The sequence below is a fragment of the Mytilus trossulus genome, chromosome 8 (assembly GCF_036588685.1).
Source record: "Mytilus trossulus isolate FHL-02 chromosome 8, PNRI_Mtr1.1.1.hap1, whole genome shotgun sequence".
In the NCBI taxonomy this organism is placed as follows: domain Eukaryota; kingdom Metazoa; phylum Mollusca; class Bivalvia; order Mytilida; family Mytilidae; genus Mytilus; species Mytilus trossulus.
This window is the reverse complement of record NC_086380.1, coordinates 31,656,501-31,675,060: the sequence shown is the minus strand read 5'-3', so window position 1 is coordinate 31,675,060 and position 18,560 is coordinate 31,656,501. Positions and strand designations below refer to the sequence as shown.

The following is an 18,560-nucleotide window of genomic DNA, read 5'->3' as shown; positions in this document are numbered from 1 at the left end:
TTGCTGGAAATCGTGCAGTTAATGCTAACACTTCGACACAAAAATTCGTTGAAAATTTGAAACTGTGTCGAAGTGTTTTCAATAACTGCACGCTTTCTAGCAAAAACAATTGTGTATTTTAAAACTACATACTATCCGACATTCGGTGTGCCAACTTTAATTGATATAAACAAGAAAATGCAACTACTAACCTTTCAAGCGGCGAGTTCGACTGTAACTTCCGGTGTGTGTATATCCATCACGTAATTTTGATTGTACCCCTTGATTGTACATTAACAAGAATTTCTATTACAATTGCAGGAGTAAATTCTAAGATAGGAATTAACTTTCAAGGGGAGACTAGCACAATTAACAGCAAGATTTGTTCATTCAATGGGAGACAACTCATTTTCATTATTCAAATTAGTTGAGTGCAGAATTCAAATCATAAACCTTGACTACTTTTGTTTGTTTTTCAATCTTTACAAAATATGTGGATTTTATACTATTGGTACTTGAAGTAAGAAATCAGAAAAATGTGTAAATCAATCTTTAGGTTGACATAGAAATTGGTTTGTAAAATTAATAAATGTGTTAAGTTCTTTTAGGTACTTTCTGTGGCATGTTTTCATGGTGTGGGAATAAGACTTGGTGGTCAAATACAGCTAATATGTAGGTAGGTACCAGTATTGTTAATCCTGTTTAAAAAAAAATAATCTATAAATAAGATTATTTTAAAATGAATACTGACTTTTTAGCTCACCTGGCCCAAAGGGCCAAGTGAGCTTTTCTCATCACTTGGCGTCCGGCGTCCGGCGTCCGGCATTAGCTTTTACAAAAATCTTCTCCTCTGAAACTACTGGGCCAAATCAAACCAAACTTGGCCACAATCATCATTGGGGTATCTAGTTTAAAAAATGTGTGGCCTGACCCGGTCAACCAACCAAGATGGCCGCCACGGCTAAAAATAGAACATAGGGGTAAAATGCAGTTTTTGGCTTATAACTCAAAAACCAAAGCATTTAGAGCAAATCTGACAGGGGTAAAAATGTTTATCAGGTCAAGATCTATCTGCCCTGAAATTTTCAGATGAATCGGTCAATCGGTTGTTGGGTTGCTGCCCCTGAATTGGTAATTTTGAAGAAATTTTGCTGTTTTTGGTTATTATCTTGAATATTATTATAGTTAGAGATAAACTGTAAACAGCAATAATGTTCAGCAAAGTAAGATCTACAAATAAGTCAACATGACCAAAATGGTCAGTTGACCCGTTTAGGAGTTATTGCCCTTTATAGTCAATTTTTAACCATTTTTCGTTAATTAAAGTAATCTTTTACAAAAATCTTCTCCTCTGAAACTACTTGGCCAAATTAATCCAAACTTGGCCACAATCATCTTTGGGGTATCTAGTTTAAAAAATGTGTGGCGTGACCTGGTCAACCAACCAAGATGGCCGCCACGGCTAAAAATAGAACAAAGGGGTAAAATGCAGTTTTTGGCTTATAACTCAAAAATCAAAGCATTTTGAGGAAATCTGACATGGGATAAAAATGTTTATCAGGTCAAGATCTATCTGCCCTAAAATTTTCAGATGAATCGGTCAATCGGTTGTTGGGTTGCTGCCCCTGAATTGGTAATTTTGAGGAAATTTTGCTGTTTTTGGTTATTATCTTGAATATTATTATAGATAGAGATAAATTGTAAACAGCAATAATGTTCAGCAAAGTAAGATCTACAAATAAGTCAACATGACCAAAATGGTCAGTTGACCCCTTTAGGAGTTATTGCCCTTTATAGTCAATCTTTAACCATTTTTCATAAATCTAAGTAATCTTTTACAAAATCTCCACTGAAACTACTAGGCCACAATCATCTTTGGGGTATCTAGTTTGAAAAATGTGTCCGATGACCTGGCCATTCAACCAAGATGGCCGCCACGGCTAAAAATAGAACATAGGGGTAAAATGCAGTTTTTTGCTTATAACTATGAAACCAAAGCATCTAGAGCAAATCTGACAAGAAGTTAAATTGTTAATCAAGTCAATATCTATCTGCCCTGAATTTTTCAGATCAATTGGACAACTGGTTGTTGGGTTGCTGCCCTCCAATTGGTAATTTTAAAGAAATTTTGACGTTTTTGGTTATCTTGAATACTATTATAGATAGCGATAAACTGTAAACAGCAATAATGTTCAGCAAAGTAAGATCTACAAATAAGTCAACATGACCTAAATGGTCAATTGACCCCTTAAGGAGTTATTGCCCTTTATAGTCAATTTTTAACAATTTTCATTAATTTGGTAAATTTATGTAAATTTTTACCAAATATAGTTCTCTGTTACTAATGGGCAAAGTTCATGATAGATATAATTGTAAGAAGCAAAATCATTCAGTAAAGTAAGAACTTCAAACACATCACCATCACCAAAATACAATTTTGTCATGAATACATTTGTGTCCTTTGTTTAATATGCACATAGACCAAGGTGAGCGACACAGGCTCTTTAGAGCCTCTAGTTTAGGGTTAAAGGTTTATAAGAGTTTGGTCAACAGTATATACTCTTTATTTTATCAGTATCATATGACAATGGCCTCTTGGCAAAGTATGGCCTTATAATAGATTTTAAATTTCAACTTTTATCATAGAATATCAAAGGGGCCCCAATTTGGATCTTAAATGGATATATTTCAAGAAACTTAATGTGACTTAAAATAAATCGCTTCTATATAATACATTGTAGTCTCCATAATTAGCTATATTGTGAGATATTATCAAAAAGCTTAAAGAATACCTTTGATCCAAAATGTTTCGTAACTTATAGGAACCAAGGGTAATACATGTATTTAAATAAAAAGACGTAAACTATTACTGGATATGCTAAAAAACTGTTCTGAATTGTGAAAAATTGGACCTTAATTGGCGTTTTTGCGAATACACCAGAATTGCATAATCAAGATGTCATAACTTAATAGTTTATAGTGTCAGGTGCCAAAATGAAGTGTTTATTTTGTATCAATAATGATACCAGAACAATATATATGTTAAATTTGTAGTATTTGGGCTTGATTTAAAAAAAATAAAAAATCTTAGGGCCAACTTAACTCTTTTAAGCCTACTCCTTTTAGGATTGAATTGTGTTGTTGGATTGATGTCTAACCAATGTTCTCAAAACCTATCGCATATATAACCCATTTTATATATCATAGATACAGTATTTCAGAAGTTATCCTTTAAAACAATTTTGTATTTTATATTTCAGGTTAGCACCACAGCTTGTCTGCAAGGATTGAAGCTGGGAAACGGCCATTGGAGCTGAATTTTATGGTAAGAAACTAAAATATTGATCAATGAACTTTTAAATTCACCATGTATTTTTTTATGAACACATGTATTTTGAAATATTTTCCAAATTAATAGTTTTAATTATACTGGTAATCTGGATTGGGTATTTAAGAATAAAGAGTTGTTATAAGATTGCAGCCAACTACTCAACTATCAATAAGAGAAGCAAATTACAATCACTGTAGGACCTTCAGCAATGAGCAAAACCTATATGAATGTAAATAATGCAACTGGTTGAATATCACAATAGGAACTTGTATTTATAAATCTAATCTCTAATGCAAAACTTTGAGGCCAGATTTTTCTGAAATCTTGGGATTATTTATCTTGCATATTTGTCCATTTGTTGAAAAATCACAAGAATAGCATGCAATAATTTCTGGTTTTACAGTACCAGTTTTAAAGGCCCTGCCTGAACATAATAAAATGTGAAACAGTTTCAAACTAGAAAACCAATGCATTAATTCATACAACTAATAAAGGAAAAAAACATGATGCACATCAACCAGTGATTTTATCATCCTTTTTTGCTAATAATTGTATAAATCGGTATATTGGTTTGATCTTGTTTTGACAAATATGTTTAAGAATGTTTATTTCTATTTCAGGAAGCTGTGGCTGCAGCCATGATTATGTGATAAAACTGAAGAATGTTATTCAAATTTTTTTTGTATATATTTCAAAAAATGTAATTTTTTATAAAAAAAAAAAAAAAAGGTGTAAAGATTCTCCATTTTCAATTAGATTGGAAGCTTGTATTAACAATTGTTAGATCTTCTTCGTTATTCCCCCACCCCCTGTATCTCTATTTCATTTTTACTTTGAAAATGAAATGGAACAGACAAATTTTACTTGTCAACTTAATAATGGTCTGTCTAGTCAAAAGGCCTCCAGTTGGTTTAGAATGGAGAATCTAAAAAAAAAATGTAAAGTGTTTTTTTTTAGTTTCCTGAATTTTTATATACATTTTGTTATTGCTCCCTTTCAATTTTTATAAATTCCAGATTTTAAGTTTTGGATTTATGGGGCTTTATTCATAAAAAAGGGGGATTTTTCACACCTGGACAATAACTCAAAAAGGCTTTCACCAATGTCCATGAAACTTTGGTGAATTGTTTATATCTATTGGCATAAGCTCCCTTTCCCTTTTTATTAATTTTAGATTTTACGTTTTCTTAAGTAATGAATTTTTATACTTAAAAAAGGGGGATTTTATGCAGTTTTGGTGAAACTTAAAAGAGCAATGGCCGTATCATGTGCTAAAGCGCATCCCTTTATTGAAATGTGTTGTAGTTTTTACATATTATTATTTCTTTATTTTAATTATACAAATTTTGTATTGTTAAATATTTAAAGGGTGTGGAGTCTCAACAGGGTGAAATTTTCAGGACAAAAGGGAGGTAATTCCTTTGTTATACTCATTATACTTGAAATTTCCTGAGTGTTTATATGGAATATAACTTTTTTAATTAAAATATTCACTTTTGTACACATTTTCTTTAAATATCAGATGTATACTTGCTAAAATTACTTTTATTTAGAGTTCTGTAAATAAAAAAAAATGTAAGCAGAGTTCTAGCTATAGATAATGGATTTGGAGGGTGGGAGAAATTGTGGGTAACTACAATTGATTAGGTGAAATTTCAAAAGACTTAAAAAGTGCATCTGATATTTATTTTTACATAATGTTATTTCTGAAAGCAAATGGACAATAAGATGAGGACATAAACCACCTTCCAGGTTAGGATAGCAGCTCTTAAGGAAGATGGTCAATTAAATCTTCAACCCAGTCTGAGGCCTTACCAGGAAAAATGTGTGGTGAGTTGAAATATTCCACAAAACTAATGATCATATTATTATAGGCATTTTAAATTATTTGTTTATAATGGGTTTGATTTTGAGGACATCTACATCAATGCTGAACAATTTTATAACACATTAAAAAGAAGATGTGGTATGATTGCCATTGAGACAACTATCCACAAAAGACCAAAATGACACAGACATTAACAAATATAGGTCACTGTACAGCCTTCAACAATGAGCAAAGCCCATACTGCATAGTCAACTATTAAAGGTTCTGATAAGACAATGTAAAACAATTCAAACAAGAAAACTAACGGCCTTATTTATGTAAAAAAAATGAACGAAAAACAAATATGTAACATAAACAAACGACAACCACTGAATTACAGGCTCCTGACTTGGGACAAGCATGTACATAAATAATGTGGCGGGGTTAAACATGTTAGCAGGATCCCAACCCTCCCCCTAACCTGGGACAGTGGTATAACAGTACAACATAAGAACAAACTATAAAAATCAGTTGAAAAAGGCTCAACTCATCAGATGCACAAAAATACAAATGGATGTGAACAACAACTTGTATATTCAATTGAATTGTTTTGTACCTTAGGTATCAAGTTAACATACAGAAAATGATAGTATAAGACAAATTCATAAGAAATGTGACAAGGCATAATTTTGTTACACTTTTTAAAAAAATCTTATGTACAATTTAATCTTAAAAACATTTTTTTCCAGGTTGTTGAAATTACAATGTTTTCATGGTGTGGGGAGTAAGACTTGAATATCTGATATTGTTAACATGATGGTAGGTATACAAGCTTTTAGTTTTTTTCATAATTTAATAGTAATTGATATCAATTGTTTTTTTAAAGGTTTGAAATACTATACTATATGATAAAGTACAAGTTTATTTTTTTAATAGAATTGAAAATAGCAATCGAGAATGAGTTGGAGAGATAAAAAAACCATACAAAGAGCAGAAAACATAACCATTAGTTTGATTTTGAATACCAATTATTTTCTCACAGAATTTTGTATGTTATTCGAGAACTTTTAATCAATTATTATCATCTATATATATTTTTTAAAGTTGCGAATAACTGACCTTGAACTTTGTTTTACAGGTTAGCATCACAAGTTTCCTTTGGGTAACTTGCTTGAGGAGTAAAGAGAGCTGTTTAAGGTGAGAATTTATTAATCAACAAACAATTTAAATTTTAATTATACATGTATCTATGCCCCTAGATATCTATGTATCCATTTTTACTGATTTTTTGTCCCTTTCCTGAACAAGAAATATGAAGGGGATATAACCTGATATCAAGTAAAAAAAATAGCTTTTATAAAAAGATGCATAATAACTGCCTTACATTCAGTGGTTCATATATTCGTTTCAACTTTCAAAAGAATTTTATTCCTACATTTTTAACATAAATTTTGTGTGGAGTTAGTGTCAACTAAACAACAAATAACATACCGTATTCAATTATTTTAAATTTTTGTTTAGTGAATTTATCAGCAGCTTCTGTATTCATCATGTTGAATATTTCAAATAATTACTCATGGAAAATTGATGTTAAGGTGGTACCCAACACTTTCACTAAAATTAATTTGGCTCGTTTCTATTTTCATAAAATTTCGACAAAGTATTACTTTTGACCCTTTGACAAAAATATAAAAATTTCAAAAACGTTGAACGAACTATTTTATCAGATAAATTACACTGATTATATAGCAGTTTTACAAACACTACTTTTGATCATTAAAAAGCTTAATCCTCCCTAAATAACACAACGTAATTAAAACGTTTAGCTGATTTTACAGAGTTATCTCCCTGTAGTGTAAGGTACCACCTTAAGTCTCAGAAAAGTTTGGAAAGTTTATTTTTGTCTTCAGGAGCCTGTTTCTGGGGTTGTATGTTGATGAGTTACATATTTGTTTTTTGTTCATTTTTTGTACATAAATGAGGCCATTAGTTATCTTGATTGAATTGTTTTACAGATGTCATTTTGGGAATCTTTTATAGTTGACTTGATAATGGTTTATGGGCATTGCTCATTGTCGACGGTCATACAGTCTATAGTTGTTTTAAATTTCTGTATCATTTGGTCTCTTGTGGAGAGTTGTCTCATTGGCAATCATACCACATCTTCTATTTTTTATATTTCACATTCAGTGATATCAGGTTCTTTTTTCATTTGAAAAATTGCACATTAAATGTTACCAATTCTAGAATAATAATTAATTCGAAATCAAACAATAATTAAAACTTGACTTTATTTCTTTTCAGTTGAAAGTGTCACCTTTGCTGCCTTGTGTGGTACAATCTTCAGACAATATCCTGCAAACCGTGGCTGAACTGTTACTATCTTTTTTTAGTAGAATCCTTAGACAGTAATCTTGTGGCAGAATGAGTTGTAAACAAATTGTTTTTATTCCTGTATTGAGTTTCAAATTGGATATTTTTTATTTATATTATTTGTATTCCATTTGCATTCAATTATTGTTTTTTAATTGATGAATCATTAAAACTTAAATTTTGCGGGGTCTTAAAGGACTTTCTTAGAGGGGGCCAGCGCAATTGATTAAACAAAATTTTTCCCGCAACAGGGAGAGGAGACATCCCCATAAATATGCCTTTGAAATGGGGTGTTAAAGAAGATTTGTATTGTTTGTTTGTTTGTCCATCATCAGCTCTCATCCACAGCTTGGTAGATTTTCATTGAAACTTTCAGCTGATTTTCTGTACTAAAGGCAGTATGTTTTTTAATTTATTATAATGAAATTTTTGGTTTTCCCAACCTTTTTGAAGTGAAAACAATGGAACACAGTGTTGGCAGATACTGAAGATTATTTGAAAGTTTAGAGAAAGTCCCATTTAATCTTGATAATTGTGGGTTAAAGTTGTAGATGGATAAACAAACATATCATACACTTACTCACTTTACCTATTTGCGAATCCAGAACTTAACATAAAGGGGCCCAGTCATTTCCTGTACAATCAACCAAATTTTTCCTCCGAAAGGGGTTTGGGGGGGGGGGGGGGGGGGATATTTAATAATGATTAATATGCTTAGAAATTTGGTGTGAGTAAATAAACTTGACTTTTTATTTTAAAACAGCATGTGATTAAAAATATGAAATGAATTGTTAAACATATCCTTGGTGATCTAATAACTTTTTGCACAGATCAAGATATTTAGTCCGTGGTGGATCCAGAAATTTTCCAGGAATATGGGGGGCACTGACTGCTTCAGCGGGGCCCTGCTCCAGTCATGTTTTAGTGATTCCCTAAATATTAAACCAAATTTTTCCCACTGAAGGGGGCCCTCTGAAAAATCCTCTTAATCCACGTCTCTGCTATTTTGTTTTTAGCTCACCTGGCCCGAAGGGCCAAGTGAGCTTTTCCCATCACTTTGCGTCCGGCGTCCGTCGTCGTCCGTCGTCTGGCGTCCGTCGTCGTTGTTAACTTTTACAAAAATCTTCTCCTCTGAAACTACTGGGCCAAATTGAACCAAACTTGGCCACAATCATCATTGGGGTATCTAGTTTAAAAAATGTGTGGCGTGACCCGGTCAACCAACCAAGATGGCCGCCACGGCTAAAAATAGAACATAGGGGTAAAATGCAGTTTTTGGCTTATAACTCAAAAACCAAAGCATTTAGAGGAAATCTGACATGAGGTAAAAATGTTTATCAGGTCAAGATCTATCTGCCCTGAAATTTTCAGATGAATCTGTCAACCCGTTGTTGGGTTGCTGCCCCTGAATTGGTAATTTTGTGGAAATTTTGCAGTTTTTGGTTATTATTATAGATAGAGATAAACTGTAAACAGCAATAATGTTCAGCAAAGTTAGATTTACAAATAAGTCATCATGACCGAAATGGTCAGTTGACCCGTTAAGGAGTTATTGTCCTTTATAGTCAATTTTTAACCACTTTTCTTAAATTAAAGTAATCTTTTACAAAAATCTTCTCCTCTGAAACTACTGGGCCAAATTCAATCAAATTTGGCCACAATTGTTATTAGGGTATCTAGTTTAAAAAATGTGTCCGGTGACCTGGTCCACCAACCAAAATGGCCGCCACGGCCAAAAATAGAACATGGGGGTAAAATACAGTTTTTGGCTTATAACTAAAAAATCAAAGCATTTAGAGCTAATTTGACATGGGGTATAATTGTTTATCAGATCAAGATCTATCTGCCCTGAAATTTCCATACGAATTAGGCAACCCTTTGTTGGGTTGCTGCCCCTGAATTGGTAATTTTAAGGAAATTTTGCTGTTTTTGGTTATTATCTTGAATATTATTATAGATAGAGATAAACTGTAAACAGCAATAATGTTTTGCAAAGTAGGATTTACAAATAAGTCAACATGACCGAAATGGTCAGTTGACCCCTTTAGGAGTTATTGCCCTTTATAGTCAATTTTTAACCATTTTTCGTAAATCTTAGTTATCTTTTACAAAAATCTTCTCCACTGAAACTACTGGGCCAAATTAATCCAGACTTGGCAACAATAATCTTTGGGGTATCTAGTTTTAAAAATGTGTCCGGTGACCTGACTTTAAAATCAAGATGGCCGCCACAGCTAAAAATAGAACATAGGGGTAAAATGCAGTTTTTGGCTTATAACTCAAAAACCAAAGCATTTAGAGCAAATCCAACACAGGGTAAAATTGTTTATCAGATCAAGATCTAACTGCCCTATAATTTTCAGATTAATCTGACAACCCATTGTTGGGTTGCTGCCCCTGAATTGGTAATTTTAAGGAAATTTTGCTGTTTTTGGTTATTATCTTGAATATTATTACAGAAAGAGCTAAACTGTAAACAGCAATTATGTTCAGCAAAGTACGATTTACAAATAAGTCAACATGACAGAAATGGTCAATAGACCCCCTAAGGAGTTATTGTCCTTTATAGTCAATTTTTAACAATTTTCATAAAATTTGTAAATTTTTATTAACATTTTCCACTGAAACTACTGGGCCAAGTTCATTATAGATAGAGATAAATGTAAGCAGCAAGACTGTTTAGTAAAGTAAGATTTACAAACACATCACCATCACCAAAACACAATTTTGTCATGAATCCATCTGCTTCCTTTGTTTAATATTCACATAGACCAAGGTGAGCGACACAGGCTCTTTGGAGCCTCTAGTTTTATAACCCAGTAAATAAGTTGAGTTTGTTCTCAAAAAATAATTTGATTCATGTATTTTTTATTGTAGCATAAACATAGCTTTAATTTCCTTTGTTTAAGAATTGTAATGTTTTTTTTTAATGTCATTTTTAAAAGTTGGCACTAATTGAGGATTCTGTTGTTTATGGAATTCTTTTATAAGTTTGGTTAGCAATAAAAAGGTTTTTTTTATTAAACAAAGAATAATTACTCTGTTTACAGAATTTAATACATGTATCAAAAATTAGACATGATTTAATTTAATTCATAATGCTTATTTAATTGGAAATTACATTAGGATTATCTCCCCCTAATTAGTATTCAAAACAATATTATAAAAACAACCCGGAAAATAAATAGAATCCTCAGTAATGTCAACATTTATTTTGTATAAATGTAATATTATGCTAATGATACAAAACCCATGATGCAGATCCTTTTCCTCCTTTTTATTGTAGAGATAATTTACAGACGTGTCCAAAATCATATCCCTAGAATCAATTTGTTTTTTGATATTCGTACACACCTAACAAAAGCAGATTGTGTTTGGTTTCATTTGGATATTTTGTATCATTGTGATATATCATAATAATTATAATTGGTAAATAAAATATTTTTGAAAAACCAGCCTCATTTCATTTGAATTTGGATAAGTTAAGGGGGAAGAGATTTCTGTGGTCCACGGTATGACACACATGCAGATGATTTATATTTCCATTAGGTGTCGATCATCATCATTCAACTTTTTTAAGAATTTTTTGTGTAATTTCTTTGCTGGTTTGAATAAGACCCAAAATAAACGATGCTTTAAGCACTACCTTACAGAATTGATCATTGTGTTTGCTGATTACCATCATATAGCTACCAATGCTGTTAATAGGTGACTATAATGCTAAAAGGATTTATGAAAAATCATAATTATGCAAACTGTAGAAGAGGCTCGATAGCTCCATATCTGTATGCAGATGCCTCATGGTGTTTCATTATACATTTTACCCTATATTTCAGGTTCAATAACCAGGGTGTTTTCATGCCCCATCTATGATAGTAGAGGGGCATTATGTTTTCTGGTCTGTTCGTCCGTTTGTCGTACCGTTCGTCCGTCTGTCCCGCTTCAGGTTAAAATTTTTGGTCAAGGTAGGTTTTTTTTAAGCTGAAGTGCAATCAACATGAAATTTAGTATGTATGTTCCTTATGATATGATCTTTCTAATTTTACAGCAAAATTAGACTTTTGACCCCAATTTCACGGTCCAATTAAAATAGAAAAGGAAAGTGCAAGTTTCAGGTTAAAGTTTTTAGTCGAGGTAGTTTTTGATGAAGTTGAAGTCCAATCAACTTGAAACTTAGTACACACATTCCCTATGGTATGATCTTTCTAATTTTAATGCCAAAGAAGACTTTTTACCCAATTTTATGTTCCATTGAACATGTAAAATGATAATACAAGTGGGGGCATCCATGTTGGGTACTTTGAAGACATTCTTGTTATGACATGAATTTGACATTTTTTAGGCAGCAACCATTTGATTTTCGGGGGGGGCTGGGGCTATGGTTTTTTTTTGGAAAAAAAAGTTTGTTTCCAGGTTTCAGGTTTTGGTGAAAAAATAATTTGTTTTGGACCATGAGAAAAAAAAATTTTGGTTTCACCCTCAGCTGCCACTATGTAATGCTAAAATTGAAAGAAAAAAAATGTTTTTGGTTTGTTGCTAAAAAAATATATTGTTCTTTGCCAAAGGCGAAAAAAAAAGTTTGCACAGGAAAAAAAACCCATAGCCCCCCCCCCCCCCCCAGAAAATCAAATGGTTGCAACCTTATGTGTAATATGGCTGACTATATATTTGGTATATTATAAAATTATAAAAAAGGTATACATGTCCTTCATACAAAGATTACATCAGTTGTCTTGTGTTATTGCGTTGGTCTCAAGTTGGACCCCCTGGCATGTTAAAACCAATGATTTAAAAAATGGCATTTGCTGCTGCTCTATTTGTGGATTGCACAAAGTAGGCTTAATATTCATGAACCTGTCCTGAATATGCATTTAATTGCCACAGGACTTTAAACAGCAATTCATTATTACCATCCTGAGGGAATGCCTAGCCTAAACAGGTCTTTTATGGGTGTGGGTAAATATACCCCAAACGATGCAATTCAAGGGGATATGGGCTGGAGACCTCCAAGTGTTAAGCAGTGGACTTGTGTTTTTCGACACTGGGCTAGATGTAACATAATGTGCACAGATAGATTAAATTATAGAATTTTTAAATGGTGTTATAGAAATGCTCTTAATAAGAGAAGAAATTGGTGTTTTAGGATTATGTCTAAGTTTAAAGAATGTAATTTAGATTTGTATACTGATTTAAATAATGTACTGTGTAAACAAAATATTATGCAGATAGAAGAATTTTTACTTGATAAGTATATAGAAAATTGGCAAAATAGAATATTAACACAAGATGTTGGTAAAAAATTGCGGACTTATAAATTGTTTAAAGACAGTTATGGTAGTGAATTATATTTATCTAAAACATTATCTTATAGATATAGAAGTGCTTTTGCTAAATTTAGATGCGGAGTAGCTCCGTTGAGAATTGAAACAGGGCGGTATGAAAATAAAAATGTAGACGAAAGAGTGTGTTTTATGTGTAATGATAACATAGAAGACGAAAAACATGTAATACTATCATGTCCTTTATATGCAGATTTGCGCTTTTGTTTATATAGCGAAGCTATGAAATATAATGTAGATTTTAATGATTTGTCTGATGATGATAAATTTGTTTATTTATTTAAAAACATTGATTGTTATGATATGGTTGCCAAAACCTGCTTTGATATTTTAAGTAGAAGAAATACCTTTTTATATTCTTAAAATGAAATGATTGTAATAATCGTATGTATTTTAACTAGTTTTATATAGAAATGGTTTTATAGTCTCTCATAATTCTTAATAGAATGGTACTTGTAATTTATATTTGTGTATTATCTGTTTTATATTGTGTATATACTCTGTATGTACTGTATATTTATGTATTGCAAGTAATGAGACTTTAATAAAATATTGAATCTGAATCTGAATCCTAAACTAGTCATGGTTCAGTGATTAATGTTCAGTTTTGTGATTATGTATTTGTTTCTCTGAAACAAGGTAATTCTTCATGTTTATTTATGTTTTAATGGATGGAATGATTGTATGGTGCACATGTCTGTCTAACAAGGTTCTTCTGACCTTGACCTTATTTTCATGGATATTTGTTCATATTTAAATTTTGTGATAAGGATTATTTCTTGGATACTATAAGTAAAAGTTATAAGAGATATTCAAAAAAGGGTCAACTATATTTGGTATACAGAATGATTATATAAAGGTAAACATGTTTGTCTGATGAGGTACATCTGACCATGAACTTATTTTCATGTTTTCATAGCGCCTGCAACTTTAGTGGCAAAAGCAAGACTATCTAAGCCATCCTACATTTCTTTTGTAGTCTTCTACAAATATTCACTCAGTTTTTGAAATTTTAATAACTCTGTACTAAACATGAACAGAAGTTTGTTTACAATCAAACTAATATTCAGATGGAAATTTTGTAAAAATTTATTTCCTGTTTTTTTGTATATTACTTACAAGTGGTCTTAATTTTGCTAGCCTTCAACATTTTTCGAAATAGTGAAACATAGCAATCCTTCATTCCGTCGTCGCCCCCACAAATATTCACTCTGTGGTTAAAGTTTTTGAAATTTTAATAACTTTCTTAAACTATCCTGGATTTGTACCAAACTTTGACAGAAGCTTAAAGTTTTTACAAAAATCTTCTCCTCTGAAACTACTGGGCTAAATTAAACTAGACTTGGCCACAATCATCATTGACAGCGGCGTTGCCAGGGTTGAAATGATGTGGATGTTTCGCCGAGCGGAGCGAGGCCAAAAAATTTTGGACCTTTTTATGCAGAAAATTATTTTTTATTTAAGCACATGTACTCCCCCAGAATCGGACACTAGTTACATTTTTGTTTAAATTCAAAATACCCACCTTTTCATATATTTATATTTTCAACTGAATTTTATTGTTTCCTCGAAAGTACCTTCATTTAATTCATGAATATTGCATTTAAAAGTTTCCCACCTAATTTCATATTTGACATATCAAAAACGGACCCCATTACAGCGGCACTTTTGTATAATTAAGGAACTTCGGAATATAGGAACTGAAGTGACTCTTCTTTCCAGGAATTTGCGTCTACAACCTTAGGTTTTTGATTTTTGATTACTAGTATTTAGCTAAACGCGTTGCAGGAGACATAAAAATACCGGGCCTCCGACCAACCGGTCGTGTTAGCACTCTCATGTGTACAATTTTTGTCAGATTAACAGATTAAGTGAAACTCATATCATCAGCAATGTCTTTGACACTTTCAAAAATAAGTAATATTCAAATATTTTTAACCAGTTATGACCCTTTGAAATATAAATGGTAATGGAAATCCCATTTCATTTGCTGTAAGCTTTAATTTCTCTGAAGATATTGAAAAGAGAAAAGAAAAAGAAAACAAGTGCTTTTTTAGTTATTCCCTTGTTCCTTGCCCTTTGATAGATAAAACATGACATGAACATTTGTGATGTGCATGGCGGGGAACATTGGACCTTTTCTTTAATTGAAAATAAAACTAGTATTTGAACCTAGATATAAACGGGAATTCATAAGCCTAGGAATTTTCACGGTATATTACAAATTGATTTTTTTTATCACGTCGTTTACCATGTATCTGTATCTGTATCTGTGTAAGGAATTCCCTCCTTCAAAGGAGCACTTCTTTTCAGAATCGGTTTAAAAGTTCACAATATATATATTTACAGGACTATATTTACAGGGGTCTTTGGTAAACAAAAAAGTAAAAATCTACGCCCGTGGGGTGAATGCTGGCTACATTCAATGGCCCTTTCGTTTGTTTGACGGTAGAGCTTTCAAAAGTTCATTTCTTTTGGTATGTAACGCATAGCACAGTTTTCTATTTATATACTCCACTTTGAAGCAGTTGTCCATGCATTTGCATCTACAGCCACATGCGCATAATAATCTACTTGGGTCTAAAATAAGCTGTTTATTTATTACTAAGCTGGTTAGGTTAAAGCATTTATCACAGTTTTTAATGCTACGAAGAAAGCAGTCTAATTCATACAAGTATGGTATACGAATATTATTCAGAGGTTTACAATCTAGAATAAAATGTTCAACAGTTTCTGAATTTTCGTTGCAGAGAAGACAAGTTGGATCTATTGAATTCTGGTTAAATGCAGCCTTATTGCTTTGCAGGTAATAAGTTTCTGTTAATAGCTTTAATTTTGGTTGTAGGCGGCTAATATCTTGTGCAGAGGTACCAACACTTGCCAGACATGGATGAATATTGTACCATAGAATATTATTTGCAGATAAATTGCGAAGAGAGCTGAATAATGATACTTTTGTCCTGAGTTGTTCATACCAAACGTTGTCCACTGCCTTCTTAACAATTGCTTTCCATCTGTATCTACTGACCGGGTTCTGTATAAGTTCATGAGCTGATTGTAGGTTATATTGTGCAAGTAAGCAACGTATTTTAGAGAACCAGTTTTTGGAGTTAAATCCGGATATCGAGTTGTCTTTCTGCCAGATCTTTTTCAACGGATGATTCCATACCACAAATCTTGTTGTATATGTTTAAGGCTGCTTTGTGTATAATGCCTTGGAGTGGTATAACTCCTGCTATAGTATAAATTGCTGCATCCGCCGTGTTGTTGGGAAGCGACAAGATCTGTTTAATTGATTTTCGATAGAATACTTCTAGTGGCTCTAATTGTTTATTGTCTGGAAGAAGAATGTCAATTCCATAGATAAGAACGGGAAGAACATAAACGTTGAAAATGTGAAGACATGTTATTGGATTTAGCCCATTCTTTCCATGCAGACCAGCCCCCATCAGGCTATACATAGTTCGTCTTGCCTTTGAGATGTTTTCATCAACATGGATGCTGGTAGTTTTTTTTAAATCAGAGCTGTGTTTTATGCCAATATGCACAGCTGAATCTGGCTCATTCATTTCTATGTTATTAATTTTGAAGCTGAAGCCTGTATCTTTTGAAGGTGGTTCATGTTTTAATACAACACTTTTTGTTGGTTGGAGTGAGTATTTCTCTTGCAAGCTGTAATTCTCAACCGTACTTATCATTGTTTGGAGGTCATTAGGAGAATTGGCAATGAGAGCAACATCATCTGCGCAAGTTGGGGATCCACAGTATATATTTCCGATGTAGGTGCCAAGGCCACTGTTTTCTAATTGGTCCAATACATCATTGATGTAAACTTTGTACAGTTCGGTGCTTAATATGCCGCCTTGTCTTACTCCTTGTTGTACAGGAAATGGTTTTGACATTAGACCGTTCCATTTTATGGAGGTTGTGGCGTATGTACTCAGTTGGCGGATAAGTAGCCAGAGGGTCCCACCGACTCCTGATAGAAAGAGTTTACGGTGTAAGCTGTTAAGATTGACAACATCAAATGCAGATTTGGCGTCTAGCAGAGCTACAAAAACAGGAATCTTTTGGTCCATTGATTCTGCTATGGATTCTAGGAGTATGAGTGCGCTATATAAAGGCGATACCCCAGGAGTGAAACCTCTTTGTAATCGGTTTTGGAGAATATCGATGATGTCTCTTAGCAGTTTCCTCAGTAGAATTTCAAGGATTTTCCCGATAATTGGGAGTACAGTGATTCCTCTATAATTTTTTGCCTCATTTGGTAGTCCTTTGTTTTTGAATATTGGTGTTAAGATTCCATGTTTTATGCAGTCTGGTATGGTTGCAGAGGAGCAGATGTTGTTGATTATAGATGTTATTGCCTGCAGTAATGTATCTCCACCATATTTGACATGTTCTGCTGTAATACCGTATATATCAGGTGCCTTGTTGGTGTTCAGTTGGTTTATGGCTTTGTCAATTTCTTCAGCTGTGAAAGTTAATGGTACAGCATTTTGTTTGCAGATTTCTTCAATAATGTCTATATCAAATTCTTTGTTGGCATGATCCGAGTTCGTGGTATTAGACTCAGGTGTTGCGAGCTTGCTGAAATGCTCGTTCCAACCTTGAAGTATTTCTTCCCGAGAAGAATAGGTTTTGTCTTCTACAGTCAGGTCTGATATGGAATATTTTTTGGTTTTCCTTTGTGCATTTACAAGTCTATGGAATGTTTTGCTATCTCTTTGCTTAGCGTTCATGATCTTCTGTAGCGATTCATCTCGTTGCCGCGCAATTTCTTGTCTCCGTGCTTTGCGCAGTTGCTTTTTAGTTTTTTTCCTTTCTTGCATAGTTTCGCCAGCTGTTGGTTTTCCTTCTAATTTCCATTTATCAAGTGATGATTTATTCATTTTCAGTGATTGTTCAATTTCATCATTCCAGATATGTCTGTTTCGTTGGGTTGATATTTTAGATGGTGGTACTATATTTTTTTGAGCTGTAACTATGGTTTCCATAAGTCTTGTTATTGCAGTTGAATCATTCAAGTAGTCAATGGGATTTTCTTGAAGGCATTTTGTTAAACTATCTTGGTATTGTTGTAAATCTATCTTATCCCATTTGATTTTATTTGACACTACTGGTTGGTCTTGTTTTTTCTTGCTAATAATCTCGGTTTCAATTTCCGTTAAAAGAGGATAGTGGTCAGAGGTGTTGTTTGACAACATATCCAGTCTAATGGTGTTGTAAACTTTATCGGCTAGACTGTCGTGTACAAAGATATAGTCAATTGTTGATGTTTCATTGCCATTTGGATGAATGAATGTTAATGGGGTTGCTTTAAACAATAGCTTCTTAGAACTTATGAAGTCTTCGAGTTCCTTTAACCGTGCTGATTAAATAGATGTTTTCATCAGATCACAGTTCCAGTCTCCACATAGGGCAGGTGTACATGTGTCGGAGTATTTGAGAATTATCTCGTGGAGCTGGTCAAGACATTCTTTGAACTGTTCGTTTGCCTGTTTTGACCCTCTACATGGCATATAAGCACAGATTAATAGAATTGGCTTTGGTTTTACATTTATCTTTATACATATAATTCTCTCTGAGCCATCATTAATTTTTTCTACAAGATGATCGAGATGCTGTTTCCAAAGTATAGCTACTCCACCATATCCTCTAGGTTTTTGAGTTGGAGGTATAGGGTTGTTTTCGTCAACTGACTTGCATGTCCAAGATGTTTTGTTAAAGA

The 18,560-nt window shown here is 32.9% G+C and overlaps 1 long non-coding RNA gene across 1 annotated transcript; it reads left to right on the top strand.

Annotated features, from left to right (window-relative positions):
• Positions 1 to 585: 585 nt before the first annotated feature.
• Positions 586 to 7,899, top strand: LOC134680809 (uncharacterized). Its single transcript, XR_010100512.1, has 6 exons — positions 586 to 655; positions 3,240 to 3,304; positions 3,931 to 5,140; positions 5,867 to 5,936; positions 6,256 to 6,314; positions 7,422 to 7,899. It is a non-coding gene; the product is annotated as an uncharacterized LOC134680809 (long non-coding RNA).
• Positions 7,900 to 18,560: the final 10,661 nt, after the last annotated feature.